The 15,915-nt window shown below is 48.1% G+C and overlaps 2 non-coding genes across 2 annotated transcripts; both read right to left on the reverse strand.

Moving 5' to 3' along the window:
• Window positions 1-2,145: 2,145 nt before the first annotated feature.
• TRNAL-CAA (transfer RNA leucine (anticodon CAA)) lies at window positions 2,146-2,222 on the reverse strand. Its single transcript has one exon. It is a non-coding gene; the product is annotated as a tRNA-Leu (tRNA).
• Window positions 2,223-6,587: 4,365 nt separating this feature from the next.
• TRNAL-CAA (transfer RNA leucine (anticodon CAA)) lies at window positions 6,588-6,664 on the reverse strand. The gene has a single exon. It is a non-coding gene; the product is annotated as a tRNA-Leu (tRNA).
• Between the last annotated feature and the right edge of the window lie 9,251 nt (window positions 6,665-15,915).

Below are 15,915 nucleotides of genomic sequence, written 5' to 3' on the forward strand. Positions count from 1 at the left end.
GAAATTAGAGCCCGTTTGACAAATTTATGAAGGGAGCCAACAGTCACCAAAACCAAGGTGCATAGAGGAACGCTAATTTTTTTTATGTGTTATGCTTATCAGTGGGATAAAATTATTTAGATTAATAAATCGGTTAAAGAAAATTACTTATAAAGCAGCAGAAAAACTGCCATGCCGACGGTGGGATCCGAACCCACGACCTCCGAATATCGTGTCCGGTGCTCTTACCAACTGAGCTACGGCGACTACTGTCCAAATGCTGCTCTCGTGGCTATTTATGCTTACTGGGTGTAAGGGAGCCTTGAGAGTGTTCAACAGCGCCACCCTCGACCATAGCGGCAACGTAGCACGTCCTGTAATACCGCGAGCGTGACGTAGAACGTCATCTAACGGCGAGGGCGGAAACTGTGCGAGAGCCCTCTTATGCTACCTATGGCATCAAGACTGCCAGAACCGGGACCCTCGTTAAGCTATTAGCAGACAAGTTAAATGAAATGAGGGGCCCGTTTGACAAATGTATGAAGGGAGCCAACAGTCACCGAAACCAAGGTGCATAGGGGAACGTTAATTTTTTTATGTGTTATGCTTATCAGTGGGATAGTAATACTTAGATTAATAAGTCGCTTAAAGAAAATTACTTATAAAGCAGCAGGAAAAACAACAATGCCGCCGGTGGGATCCGAACCCACGACCTCCGAAAATCGCGTCCGGTGTTCTTACCAACTGAGCTACGGCGACGGCTGTCCAATCTGCTGCTCTCGTGGGTATTTATGTTTACTGGGTGTAAGCGAGCCTTGAGAGTGTTCACCAGCGCCACCCTCGACCACAGCGGCGGACGTAGCACGTCCTGTAATACCGCGAGCGTGACGTAGAACGTCATCTAACGGCGAGAGCGGAAACTGTGCGAGAGCCCTCTTATGCTACCTATGGCATCAAGACTGCCAGAACCGAGACCCTCGTTAAGCTATTAGCAGACAAGTTAAATGAATTGAGGGGCCCGTTTGACAAAAATAATGAAGGGAGCCAACAGTCACCGAAACCAAGGTGCATAGGGGAACGTTAATTTTTTTTGTGTTATGCTTATCAGTGGGATAGTAATACTTAGATTAATAAATCGCTTAAACAAAATTACTTATAAAGCAGCAGAAAAAACAACCATGCCGCCGGTGGGATCCGAACCCACGACCTCCGAATATCGCGTCCGGTGCTCTTACCAACTGAGCTACGGCGACGGCTGTCCAATCTGCTGCTCTCGTGGGTATTTATATTTACTGGGTGTAAGCGAGCCTTGAGAGTGTTCAACAGCGCCACCCTCGACCATAGCGGCAAGGTAGCACGTCCTGTAATACCGCGAACGTGAGGTAAAACGTCATCTAACGGCGAGGGCGGAACCTGTGCGAGAGCCCTCTTATACTACCTATGGCATCAAGACTGCCAGAACCGAGACCCTCGTTAAGCTATTAGCAGACAAGTTAAATGAAATGAGGGGCCCGTTTGACAAATGTATGAAGGGAGCCAACAGTCACCGAAACCAAGGTGCATAGGGGAACGTTAATTTTTTTATGTGTTATGCTTATCAGTGGGATAATAATACTTAGATTAATAAGTCACCTAAAGAAAATTACTTATAAAGCAGCAGAAAAAACAACAATGCCGCCGGAGGGATCCGAACCCAAGACCTCCGAATATCGCGTCCGGTGTTCTTACCAACTGAGGTACGGCGACGGCTGTCCAATCTGCTGCTCTCGTGGGTATTTATGTTTACTGGGTGTAAGCGAGCCTTGAGAGTGTTCACCAGCGCCACCCTCGACCATAGCGGCGGACGTAGCACGTCCTGTAATACCGCGAGCGTGACGTAGAACGTCATCTAACGGCGAGGGCGGAAACTTTGGGAGAGCCCTCTTAAGCTACCTATGGCATCAAGACTGCCAGAACCGAGACCCTCGTTAAGCTATTAGCAGACAAGTTAAATGAAATGAGGGGCCCGTTTGACAAATGTATGAAGGGAGCCAACAGTCACCGAAACCAAGGTGCATAGGAGAACGTTAATTTTTTTTCTGTGTTTTGCTTATCAGTGGGATAATAATACTTAGATTAATAAATCGGTTAAAGAAAATTACTTATAAAGCAGCAGAAAAACAACCATGCCGCCGGTGGGATCCGAACCCACGACCTCCGAATATTGCGTCCGGTGCTCTTACCAACTGAGCTATGGCGACGGCTGTCCAATCTGCTGCTCTCGTGGCTATTTATGTTTACTGGGTGTAAGCGAGCTTTGAGAGTGTTCACCAGCGCCACCCTCGACCATAGCGGCGGACGTAGCACGTCATGTAATACCGCGAACGTGATGTAGAACATCATCTAACGGCGAGGGTGGAAACTGTGCGAGAGCCCTCTTATGCTACCTATGGCATCAAGACTGCCAGAACCGAGACCCTCGTTAAGCTATTAGCAGACAAGTTAAATGAAATTAGAGCCCGTTTGACAAATTTATGAAGGGAGCCAACAGTCACCAAAACCAAGGTGCATAGAGGAACGCTAATTTTTTTTATGTTTTATGCTTATCAGTGGGATAAAATTATTTAGATTAATAAATCGGTTAAAGAAAATTACTTATAAAGCAGCAGAAAAACTGCCATGCCGACGGTGGGATCCGAACCCACGACCTCCGAATATCGTGTCCGGTGCTCTTACCAACTGAGCTACGGCGACTACTGTCCAAATGCTGCTCTCGTGGCTATTTATGCTTACTGGGTGTAAGGGAGCCTTGAGAGTGTTCAACAGCGCCACCCTCGACCATAGCGGCAACGTAGCACGTCCTGTAATACCGCGAGCGTGACGTAGAACGTCATCTAACGGCGAGGGCGGAAACTGTGCGAGAGCCCTCTTATGCTACCTATGGCATCAAGACTGCCAGAACCGAGATCCTCGTTAAGCTATTAGCAGACAAGTTAAATGAAATGAGGGGCCCGTTTGACAAATGTATGAAGGGAGCCAACAGTCACCGAAACCAAGGTGCATAGGGGAACGTTAATTTTTTTATGTGTTATGCTTATCAGTGGGATAATAATACTTAGATTAATAAGTCGCTTAAAGAAAATTACTTATAAAGCAGCAGGAAAAACAACAGTGCCGCCGGTGGGATCCGAACCCACGACCTCCGAAAATCGCGTCCGGTGTTCTTACCAACTGAGCTACGGCGACGGCTGTCCAATCTGCTGCTCTCGTGGGTATTTATGTTTACTGGGTGTAAGCGAGCCTTGAGAGTGTTCACCAGCGCCACCCTCGACCACAGCGGCGGACGTAGCACGTCCTGTAATACCGCGAGCGTGACGTAGAACGTCATCTAACGGCGAGAGCGGAAACTGTGCGAGAGCCCTCTTATGCTACCTATGGCATCAAGACTGCCAGAACCGAGACCCTCGTTAAGCTATTAGCAGACAAGTTAAATGAATTGAGGGGCCCGTTTGACAAAAATAATGAAGGGAGCCAACAGTCACCGAAACCAAGGTGCATAGGGGAACGTTAATTTTTTTTGTGTTATGCTTATCAGTGGGATAGTAATACTTAGATTAATAAATCGCTTAAACAAAATTACTTATAAAGCAGCAGAAAAAACAACCATGCCGCCGGTGGGATCCGAACCCACGACCTCCGAATATCGCGTCCGGTGCTCTTACCAACTGAGCTACGGCGACGGCTGTCCAATCTGCTGCTCTCGTGGGTATTTATATTTACTGGGTGTAAGCGAGCCTTGAGAGTGTTCAACAGCGCCACCCTCGACCATAGCGGCAAGGTAGCACGTCCTGTAATACCGCGAACGTGAGGTAAAACGTCATCTAACGGCGAGGGCGGAACCTGTGCGAGAGCCCTCTTATACTACCTATGGCATCAAGACTGCCAGAACCGAGACCCTCGTTAAGCTATTAGCAGACAAGTTAAATGAAATGAGGGGCCCGTTTGACAAATGTATGAAGGGAGCCAACAGTCACCGCAACCAAGGTGCATAGGGGAACGTTAATTTTTTTTATGTGTTATGCTTATCAGTGGGATAATAATACTTAGATTAATAAGTCACTTAAAGAAAATTACTTATAAAGCAGCAGAAAAAACAACAATGCCGCCGGAGGGATCCGAACCCAAGACCTCCGAATATCGCGTCCGGTGTTCTTACCAACTGAGGTACGGCGACGGCTGTCCAATCTGCTGCTCTCGTGGGTATTTATGTTTACTGGGTGTAAGCGAGCCTTGAGAGTGTTCACCAGCGCCACCCTCGACCATAGCGGCGGACGTAGCACGTCCTGTAATACCGCGAGCGTGACGTAGAACGTCATCTAACGGCGAGGGCGGAAACTGTGGGAGAGCCCTCTTAAGCTACCTATGGCATCAAGACTGCCAGAACCGAGACCCTCGTTAAGCTATTAGCAGACAAGTTAAATGAAATGAGGGGCCCGTTTGACAAATGTATGAAGGGAGCCAACAGTCACCGAAACCAAGGTGCATAGGACAACGTTAATTTTTTTTATGTGTTATGCTTATCAGTGGGATAATAATACTTAGATTAATAAATCGCTTAAAGAAAATTACTTATTAAGCAGCAGAAAAACCAACCATGCCGCCGGCGGGATCCGAACCCACGACCTCCGAATATCGCGTCCAGTGCTGTTACCAACAGAGCTACGGCGACGGCTGTCCAATCTGCTGCTTTTGTGGGAATTTATGTTTACTGGGTGTAAGCGAGCCTTGGGAGTGTTCACCAGCGCCACCCTCGACTATAGCGGCAACGTAGCACGTCCTGTAATACCGCGAGCGTGAGGTAGAACGTCATCTAACGGCGAGGGCAGAAACTGTGCGAAAGCCCTCTTATGCTACCTATGGCATCAAGACTGCCAGAACCGAGACCCTCGTTAAGCTATTAGCAGACAAGTTAAATGAAATGAGGGGCCCGTTTGACAAATGTATGAAGGGAGCCAACAGTCACCGAAACCAAGGTGCATAGGGGAACGTTAATTTTTTTAATGTGTTATGCTTATCAGTGGGATAATAATACTTAGATTAATAAATCGGGTAAAGAAAATTACTTATAAAGCAGCAGAAAAACAACCATGCCGCCGGTGGGATCCAAACCCACGACCTCCGAATATCGCGTCCGGTGCTCTTACCAACTGAGCTACGGCGACGGCTGTCCAATCTGCTGCTCTCGTGGGTACTTATGTTTACTGGGTGTAAGCGAGCCTTGAGAGTGCTCAACAGCGCCACCCTCGACCATAGCGGCAAGGTAGCACGTCCGGTAATACCGCGAACGTGAGGTAGAACGTCATCTAACGGCGAGGGCGGAACCTGTGCGAGAGCCCTCTTATGCTACCTATGGCATCAAGACTGCCAGAACCGAGACCCTCGTTAAGCTATTAGCAGACAAGTTAAATGTAATGAGGGACCCGTTTGACAAATGTTTGAAGGGAGCCAACAGTCACCGAAACCAAGGTGCATAGGGGAACGTTAATGTTTTTTATGTGTTATGCTTATCAGTGGGATAATATTACTTAGATTAATAAATCGCTTAAAGAAAATTACTTATAAAGCAGCAGAAAAACCAACCATGCCGCCGGCGGGATCCGAACCCACGACCTCCGAATATCGCGTCCGGTGCTGTTACCAACAGAGCTACGGCGACGGCTGTCCAATCTGCTGCTCTCGTGGGTATTTATGTTTACTGGGTGTAAGCGAGCCTTGAGAGTGTTCACCAGCGCCACCCTCGACCACAGCGGCGGACGTAGCACATCCTGTAATACCGCGAGCGTGACGTAGAACGTCATCTAACGGCGAGGGCGGAAACTGTGGGAGAGCCCTCATAAGCCACCTATGGCATCAAGACTGCCAGAACCGAGACCCTCGTTAAGCTATTAGCAGACAAGTTAAATGAATTGAGGGGCCCGTTTGACAAATTAATGAAGGGAGCCAACAGTCACCGAAACCAAGGTGCATAGGGGAACGTTAATTTTTTTTGTGTTATGCTTATCTGTGGGATAGTAATACTTAGATTAATAAATCGCTTAAACAAAATTACATATAAAGCAGCAGAAAAAACAACCATGCCGCCGGCGGGATCCGAACCCACGACCTCCGAATATCGCGTCCGGTGCTGTTACCAACAGAGCTACGGCGACGGCTGTCCAATCTGCTGCTCTCGTGGGTATTTATGTTTCCTGGGTGTAAGCGAGCCTTGAGAGTGTTCACCAGCGCCACCCTCGACTATTGCGGCGGACGTAGCACGTCCTGTAATACCGCGAACGTGAGGTAGAACGTCATCTAACGGCGAGGGCGGAACCTGTGCGAGAGCCCTCTTATACTACCTATGGCATCAAGACTGCCAGAACCGAGACCCTCGTTAAGCTATTAGCAGACAAGTTAAATGAAATGAGGGGCCCGTTTGACAAATGTATGAAGGGAGCCAACAGTCACCGAAACCAAGGTGCATAGGGGAACGTTAATTTTTTTTATGTGTTATGCTTATCAGTGGGATAATAATACTTAGATTATTAAATCGGTTAAAGAAAATTACTTATAAAGCAGCAGAAAAACAACCATGCCGCCGGTGGGATCCGAACCCACGACCTCCGAATATTGCGTCCGGTGCTCTTACCAACTGAGCTATGGCGACGGCTGTCCAATCTGCTGCTCTCGTGGCTATTTATGCTTACTGGGTGTAAGGGAGCCTTGAGAGTGTTCAACAGCGCCACCCTAGACCATAGCGGCAACGTAGCACGTCCTGTAATACCGCGAGCGTGACGTTGAACGTCATCTAACGGCGAGGGCGGAAACTGTGCGAGAGCCCTCTTATGCTACCTATGGCATCAAGACTGCCAGAACCGAGACCCTCGTTAAGCTATTAGCAGACAAGTTAAATGAAATGAGGGGCCCGTTTGACAAATGTATGAAGGGAGCCAACAGTCACCGAAACCAAGGTGCATAGGGGAACGTTAATTTTTTTATGTGTTGTGCTTATCAGTGGGATAATAATACTTAGATTAATAAGTCGCTTAAAGAAAATTACTTATAAAGCAGCAGGAAAAACAACAATGCCGCCGGTGGGATCCGAACCCACGACCTCCGAAAATCGCGTCCGGTGTTCTTACCAACTGAGCTACGGCGACGGCTGTCCAATCTGCTGCTCTCGTGGGTATTTATGTTTACTGGGTGTAAGCGAGCCTTGAGAGTGTTCACCAGCGCCACCCTCGACCACAGCGGCGGACGTAGCACGTCCCGTAATACCGCGAGCGTGACGTAGAACGTCATCTAACGGCGAGAGCGGAACCTGTGCGAGAGCCCTCTTATACTACCTATGGCATCAAGACTGCCAGAACCGAGACCCTCGTTAAGCTATTAGCAGACAAGTTAAATGAAATGAGGGGCCCGTTTGACAAATGTATGAAGGGAGCCAACAGTCACCGAAACCAAGGTGCATAGGGGAACGTTAATTTTTTTTATGTGTTATGCTTATCAGTGGGATAATAATACTTAGATTAATAAGTCACTTAAAGAAAATTACTTATAAAGCAGCAGAAAAAACAACAATGCCGCCGGAGGGTTCCGAACCCAAGACCTCCGAATATCGCGTCCGGTGTTCTTACCAACTGAGGTACGGCGACGGCTGTCCAATCTGCTGCTCTCGTGGGTATTTGTGTTTACTGGGTGTAAGCGAGCCTTGAGAGTGTTCACCAGCGCCACCCTCGACCATAGCGGCGGACGTAGCACGTCCTGTAATACCGCGAGCGTGACGTAGAACGTCATCTAACGGCGAGGGCGGAAACTGTGGGAGAGCCCTCTTAAGCTACCTATGGCATCAAGACTGCCAGAACCGAGACCCTCGTTAAGCTATTAGCAGACAAGTTAAATGAAATGAGGGGCCCGTTTGACAAATGTATGAAGGGAGCCAACAGTCACCGAAACCAAGGTGCATAGGAGAACGTTAATTTTTTTTATGTGTTATGCTTATCAGTGGGATAATAATACTTAGATTAATAAATCGCTTAAAGAAAATTACTTATTAAGCAGCAGAAAAACCAACCATGCCGCCGGCGGGATCCGAACCCACGACCTCCGAATATCGCGTCCAGTGCTGTTACCAACAGAGCTACGGCGACGGCTGTCCAATCTGCTGCTCTCGTGGGAATTTATGTTTACTGGGTGTAAGCGAGCCTTGGGAGTGTTCACCAGCGCCACCCTCGACTATAGCGGCAACGTAGCACGTCCTGTAATACCGCGAGCGTGAGGTAGAACGTCATCTAACGGCGAGGGCAGAAACTGTGCGAAAGCCCTCTTATGCTACCTATGGCATCAAGACTGCCAGAACCGAGACCCTCGTTAAGCTATTAGCAGACAAGTTAAATGAAATGAGGGGCCCGTTTGACAAATGTATGAAGGGAGCCAACAGTCACCGAAACCAAGGTGCATAGGGGAACGTTAATTTTTTTTATGTGTTATGCTTATCAGTGGGATAATAATACTTAGATTAATAAATCGGGTAAAGAAAATTACTTATAAAGCAGCAGAAAAACAACCATGCCGCCGGTGGGATCCAAACCCACCACCTCCGAATATCGCGTCCGGTGCTCTTACCAACTGAGCTACGGCGACGGCTGTCCAATCTGCTGCTCTCGTGGGTATTTATGTTTACTGGGTGTAAGCGAGCCTTGAGAGTGCTCAACAGCGCCACCCTCGACCATAGCGGCAAGGTAGCACGTCCGGTAATACCGCGAACGTGAGGTAGAACGTCATCTAACGGCGAGGGCGGAACCTGTGCGAGAGCCCTCTTATGCTACCTATGGCATCAAGACTGCCAGAACCGAGACCCTCGTTAAGCTATTAGCAGACAAGTTAAATGAAATGAGGGACCCGTTTGACAAATGTTTGAAGGGAGCCAACAGTCACCGAAACCAAGGTGCATAGGGGAACGTTAATGTTTTTTATGTGTTATGCTTATCAGTGGGATAATATTACTTAGATTAATAAATCGCTTAAAGAAAATTACTTATAAAGCAGCAGAAAAACCAACCATGCCGCCGGCGGGATCCGAACCCACGACCTCCGAATATCGCGTCCGGTGCTGTTACCAACAGAGCTACGGCGACGGCTGTCCAATCTGCTGCTCTCGTGGGTATTTATGTTTACTGGGTGTAAGCGAGCCTTGAGAGTGTTCACCAGCGCCACCCTCGACTATAGCGGCGGACGTAGCACGTCCTGTAATACCGCGAACGTGACGTAGAACGTCATCTAACGGCGAGGGCGGAAACTGTGCGAGAGCGCTCTTAGGCTACCTATGGCATCAAGGCTGCCAGAACCGAGACCCTCGTTAAGCTATTAGCAGACAAGTTAAATGAAATGAGGGGCCCGTTTGACAAATTTATGAAGGGAGCCAACAGTCACCGAAACCAAGGTGCATAGAGGAACGCTAATTTTTTTTATGTGTTATGCTTATCAGTGGGATAATAATACTTAGATTAATAAATCGGTTAAAGAAAATTACTTATAAAGCAGCAGAAAAACAACCATGCCGCCGGTGGGATCCGAACCCACGACCTCCGAATATCGCGTCCGGTGCTCTTACCAACTGAGCTACGGCGACGGCTGTCCAATCTGCTGCTCTCGTGGCTATTTATGTTTACTGGGTGTAAGCGAGCTTTGAGAGTGTTCACCAGCGCCGCCCTCGACCATAGCGGGAACGTAGCACGTCCTGTAACACCGCGAGCGTGACGTAGAACGTCATCTAACGGCGAGGGCGGAAACTGTGCGAGAGCCCTCTTATTCTACCTATGGCATCAAGACTGCCAGAACCGAGACCCTCGTTAAGCTATTAGCAGACAAGTTAAATTAAATGAGGGGCCCGTTTGACAAATGTATGAAGGGAGCCAACAGACACCGAAACCAAGGTGCATAGGGGAACGTTAATTTTTTTATGTGTTATGCTTATCAGTGGGATAATAATACTTAGATTAATAAGTCGCTTAAAGAAAATTACTTATAAAGCAGCAGGAAAAACAACAATGCCGCCTGTGGGATCCGAACCCACGACCTCCGAATATCGCGTCCGGTGTTCTTACCTAGTGAGCTACGGCGACGGCTGTCCAATCTGCTGCTCTCGTGGGTAATTATGTTTACTGGGTGTAAGCGAGCCTTGAGAGTGTTCACCAGCGCCACCCTCGACCACAGCGGCGGACGTAGCACGTCCTGTAATACCGCGAGCGGGACGTAGAACGTCATCTAACGGCGAGGGCGGAAACTGTGGGAGAGCCCTCATAAGCTACCTATGGCATCAAGACTGCCAGAACCGAGACCCTCGTTAAGCTATTAGCAGACAAGTTAAATGAAATGAGGGGCCCGTTTGACAAATGTATGAAGGGAGCCAACAGTCACCGAAACCAAGGTGCATAGGGGAACGTTAATTTTTTTTATGTGTTATGCTTATCAGTGGGATAATAATACTTAGATTAATAAAACGCTTAAAAAAAATTACTTATAAAGCAGCAGAAAAAACAACCACGCCGCCGGCGGGATCCGAACCCACGACCTCCGAATATCGCGTCCGGTGCTGTTACCAACAGAGCTACGGCGACGGCTGTCCAATCTGCTGCTCTCGTGGGTATTTATGTTTACTGGGTGTAAGCGAGCCTTGAGAGAGTTCACCAGCGCCACCCTCGACCATAGCGGCGGACGTAGCACGTCCTGTAATACCGCGAGCGTGCCGTAGAACGTCATCTAACGGCGAGAGCGGAAACTGTCCGAGAGCCCTCTTATGCTACCTATGGCATCAAGACTGCCAGAACCGAGACCCTCGTTAAGCTATTAGCAGACAAGTTAAATGAATTGAGGGGCCCGTTTGACAAATTAATGAAGGGAGCCAACAGTCACCGAAACCAAGGTGCATAGGGGAACGTTAATTTTTTTTGTGTTATGCTTATCAGTGGGATAGTAATACTTAGATTAATAAATCGCTTAAACAAAATTACTTATAAAGCAGCAGAAAAAACAACCATGCCGCCGGTGGGATCCGAACCCACGACCTCTGAATATCGCGTCCGGTGCTGTTACCAACAGAGCTACGGCGGCGGCTGTCCAATCTGCTGCTCTCGTGGGCATTTATGTTTACTGGGTGTAAGCGAGCCTTGAGAGTGTTCACCAGCGCCACCCTCAACTGTAGCGTCGGACGTAGCACGTCCTGTAATACCGCGAACGTGACGTAGAACGTCATCTAACGGCGAGGGCGGAAACTGTGCGAGAGCGCTCTTATGCTACCTATGGCATCAAGGCTGCCTGAACCGAGACCCTCGTTAAGCTATTAGCAGACAAGTTAAATGAAATGAGGGGCCCGTTTGACAAATTTATGAAGGGAGCCAACAGTCACCGAAACCAAGGTGCATAGGGGAACGTTAATTTTTTCTTATGTGTTATGCTTATCAGTGGGATAATAATACTTAGATTAATAAATCGCTTAAAGAAAATTACTTATAAAGCAGCAGAAAAACAACCATGCCGCCGGTGGGATCCGAACCCACGACCTCCGAATATCGCGTCCGGTGCTCTTACCAACTGAGCTACGGCGACGGCTGTCCAATCTGCTGCTCTCGTGGGTATTTATATTTACTGGGTGTAAGCGAGCCTTGAGAGTGTTCAACAGCGCCACCCTCGACCATAGCGGCAAGGTAGCACGTCCTGTAATACCGCGAACGTGAGGTAGAACGTCATCTAACGGCGAGGGCGGAACCTGTGCGAGAGCCCTCTTATGCTACCTATGGCATCAAGACTGCCAGAACCGAGACCCTCGTTAAGCTATTAGCAGACAAGTTAAATGAAATGAGGGGCCCGTTTGACAAATGTATGAAGGGAGCCAACAGTCACCGAAACCAAGGTGCATAGGGGAACGTTAATTTTTTTTATGTGTTATGCTTATCAGTGGGATAATAATACTTAGATTAATAGGTCACTTAAAGAAAATTACTTATAAAGCAGCAGAAAAAACAACAATGCCGCCGGTGGGATCCGAACCCAAGACCTCCGAATATCGCGTCAGGTGTTCTTACCAACTGAGCTACGGCGACGGCTGTCCAATCTGCTGCTCTCGTGGGTATTTATGTTTACTGGGTGTAAGCGAGCCTTGAGAGTGTTCACCAGCGCCACCCTCGACCATAGCGGCGGACGTAGCACGTCCTGTAATACCGCGAGCGTGACGTAGAACGTCATCTAACGGCGAGGGCGGAAACTGTGGGAGAGCCCTCTTAAGCTACCTATGGCATCAAGACTGCCAGAACCGAGACCCTCGTTAAGCTATTAGCAGACAAGTTAAATGAAATGAGGGGCCCGTTTGACAAATGTATGAAGGGAGCCAACAGTCACCGAAACCAAGGTGCATAGGGGAACGTTAATTTTTTTTATGTGTTATGCTTATCAGTGGGATAATAATACTTAGATTAATAAATCGCTTAAAGAAAATTACTTATAAAGCAGCAGGAAAACCAACCATGCCGCCGGCGGGATCCGAACCCACGACCTCCGAATATCGCGTCCAGTGCTTTTACCAACAGAGCTACGGCGACGGCTGTCCAATCTGCTGCTCTCGTGGGTATTTATCTTTACTGGGTGTAAGCGAGCCTTGAGAGTGTTCACCAGCGCCACCCTCGACTATAGCGGCAACGTAGCACGTCCTGTAATACCGCGAGCGTGAGGTAGAACGTCATTTAACGGCGAGGGCAGAAACTGTGCGAAGGCCCTCTTATGCTACCTATGGCATCAAGACTGCCAGAACCGAGACCCTCGTTAAGCTATTAGCAGAGAAGCTAAATGAATTGAGGGGCCCGTTTGACAAATTAATGAAGGGAGCCAACAGTCACCGAAACCAAGGTGCATAGGGGAACGTTAATTTTTTTTGTGTTATGCTTATCAGTGGGATAGTAATACTTAGATTAATAAATCGCTTAAACAAAATTACTTATAAAGCAGCAGAAAAAACAACCATGCCGCCGGCGGGATCCGAACCCACAACCTCCGAATATCGCGTCCGGTGCTGTTACCAACAGAGCTACGGCGACGGCTGTCCAATCTGCTGCTCTCGTGGGTATTGATGTTTACTGGGTGTAAGCGAGCCTTGAGAGTGTTCACCAGCGCCACCCTCGACTATATCGGCGGACGTAGCACGTCCTGTAATACCGCGAACGTGACGTAGAACGTCATCTAACGGCGAGGGCGGAAACTGTGCGAGAGCGCTCTTATGCTACCTATGGCATCAAGGCTGCAGAACCGAGACCCTCGTTAAGCTATTAGCAGACAAGTTAAATGAAATGAGGGGCCCGTTTTACAAATTTATGAAGGGAGCCAACAGTCACCGAAACCAAGGTGCATAGAGGAACGCTAATTTTTTTTATGTGTTATGCTTATCAGTGGGATAATAATACTTAGATTAATAGGTCACTTAAAGAAAATTACTTATAAAGCAGCAGAAAAAACAACAATGCCGCCGGTGGGATCCGAACCCAAGACCTCCGAATATCGCGTCAGGTGTTCTTACCAACTGAGCTACGGCGACGGCTGTCCAATCTGCTGCTCTCGTGGGTATTTATGTTTACTGGGTGTAAGCGAGCCTTGAGAGTGTTCACCAGCGCCACCCTCGACCATAGCGGCGAACGTAGCACGTCCTGTAATACCGCGAGCGTGACATAGAACGTCACCTAACGGCGAGGGCGGAAACTGTGGGAGAGCCCTCTTAAGCTACCTATGGCATCAAGACTGCCAGAACCGAGACCCTCGTTAAGCTATTAGCAGACAAGTTAAATGAAATGAGGGGCCCGTTTGACAAATGTATGAAGGAAGCCAACAGTCACCGAAACCAAGGTGCATAGGGGAACGTTAATTTTTTTTATGTGTTATGCTTATCAGTGGGATAATAATACTTAGATTAATAAATCGCTTAAAGAAAATTACTTATAAAGCAGCAGGAAAACCAACCATGCCGCCGGCGGGATCCGAACCCACGACCTCCGAATATCGCGTCCAGTGCTGTTACCAACAGAGCTACGGCGACGGCTGTCCAATCTGCTGCTCTCGTGGGTATTTATCTTTACTGGGTGTAAGCGAGCCTTGAGAGTGTTCACCAGCGCCACCCTCGACTATAGCGGCAACGTAGCACGTCCTGTAATACCGCGAGCGTGAGGTACAACGTCATTTAACGGCGAGGGCAGAAACTGTGCGAAGGCCCTCTTATGCTACCTATGGCATCAAGACTGCCAGAACCGAGACCCTCGTTAAGCTATTAGCTGAGAAGCTAAATGAATTGAGGGGCCCGTTTGACAAATTAATGAAGGGAGCCAACAGTCGCCGAAACCAAGGTGCATAGGGGAACGTTAATTTTTTTTGTGTTATGCTTATCAGTGGGATAGTAATACTTAGATTAATAAATCGCTTAAACAAAATTACTTATAAAGCAGCAGAAAAAACAACCATGCCGCCGGCGGGATCCGAACTTACAACCTCCGAATATCGCGTCCGGTGCTGTTACCAACAGAGCTACGGCGACGGCTGTCCAATCTGCTGCTCTCGTGGGTATTTATGTTTACTGGGTGTAAGCGAGCCTTGAGAGTGTTCACCAGCGCCACCCTCGACTATATCGGCGGACGTAGCACACACGTAGCACGTCCTGTAATACCGCGAACGTGACGTAGAACGTCATCTAACGGCGAGGGCGGAAACTGTGCGAGAGCGCTCTTATGCTACCTATGGCATCAAGGCTGCAGAACCGAGACCCTCGTTAAGCTATTAGCAGACAAGTTAAATGAAATGAGGGGCCCGTTTTACAAATTTATGAAGGGAGCCAACAGTCACCGAAACCAAGGTGCATAGAGGAACGCTAATTTTTTTTATGTGTTATGCTTATCAGTGGGATAATAATACCTAGAATAATAAATCGGTTAAAGAAAATTACTTATAAAGCAGCAGAAAAACAACCATGCCGCCGGTGGGATCCAAACCCACGACCTCCGAATATCGCGTCCGGTGCTCTTACCAACTGAGCTACGGCGACGGCTGTCCAATCTGCTGCTCTCGTGGGTATTTATGTTCACTGGGTGTAAGCGAGCCTTGAGAGTGTTCACCAGCGCCACCCTCGACTATATCGGCGGACGTAGCACGTCCTGTAATACCGCGAACGTGACGTAGAACGTCATCTAACGGCGAGGGCGGAAACTGTGCGAGAGCGCTTTTATGCTACCTATGGCATCAAGGCTGCAGAACCGAGACCCTCGTTAAGCTATTAGCAGACAAGTTAAATGAAATGAGGGGCCCGTTTGACAAATTTATGAAGGGAGCCAACAGTCACCGAAACCAAGGTGCATAGAGGAACGCTAATTTTTTTTATGTGTTATGCTTATCAAAGGGATAATAATACTTAGATTAATAAATCGCTTAAAGAAAATTACTTATAAAGCAGCAGAAAAACAACCATGCCGCCGGTGGGATCCGAACCCACGACCTCCGAATATCGCGTCCGGTGCTCTTAATAACTGAGCTACGGCGACGGCTGTCCAATCTGCTGCTCTCGTGGGTATTTATGTTTACTGGGTGTAAGCGAGCCTTGAGAGTGTTCAACAGCGCCACCCTCGACCATAGCGGCAACGTATTACGTCCTGTAATACCGCGAGCGTGAGGTAGAACGTCATCTAACAGCGAGGGCAGAAACTGTGCGAAAGCCCTCTTATGCTACCTATGGCATCAAGACTGCCAGAACCGAGACCCTCGTTAAGCTATTAGCAGACAAGTTAAATGAATTGAGGGGCCCGTTTGACAAATTAATGAAGGGAGCCAACAGTCACCGAAACCAAGGTGCATAGGGGAACGTTAATTTTTTTTGTGTTATGCTTATCAGTGGGATAG

Source organism: Amblyomma americanum, chromosome 6 (genome assembly GCF_052857255.1).
Source record: "Amblyomma americanum isolate KBUSLIRL-KWMA chromosome 6, ASM5285725v1, whole genome shotgun sequence".
Lineage (NCBI taxonomy): Eukaryota > Metazoa > Arthropoda > Arachnida > Ixodida > Ixodidae > Amblyomma > Amblyomma americanum.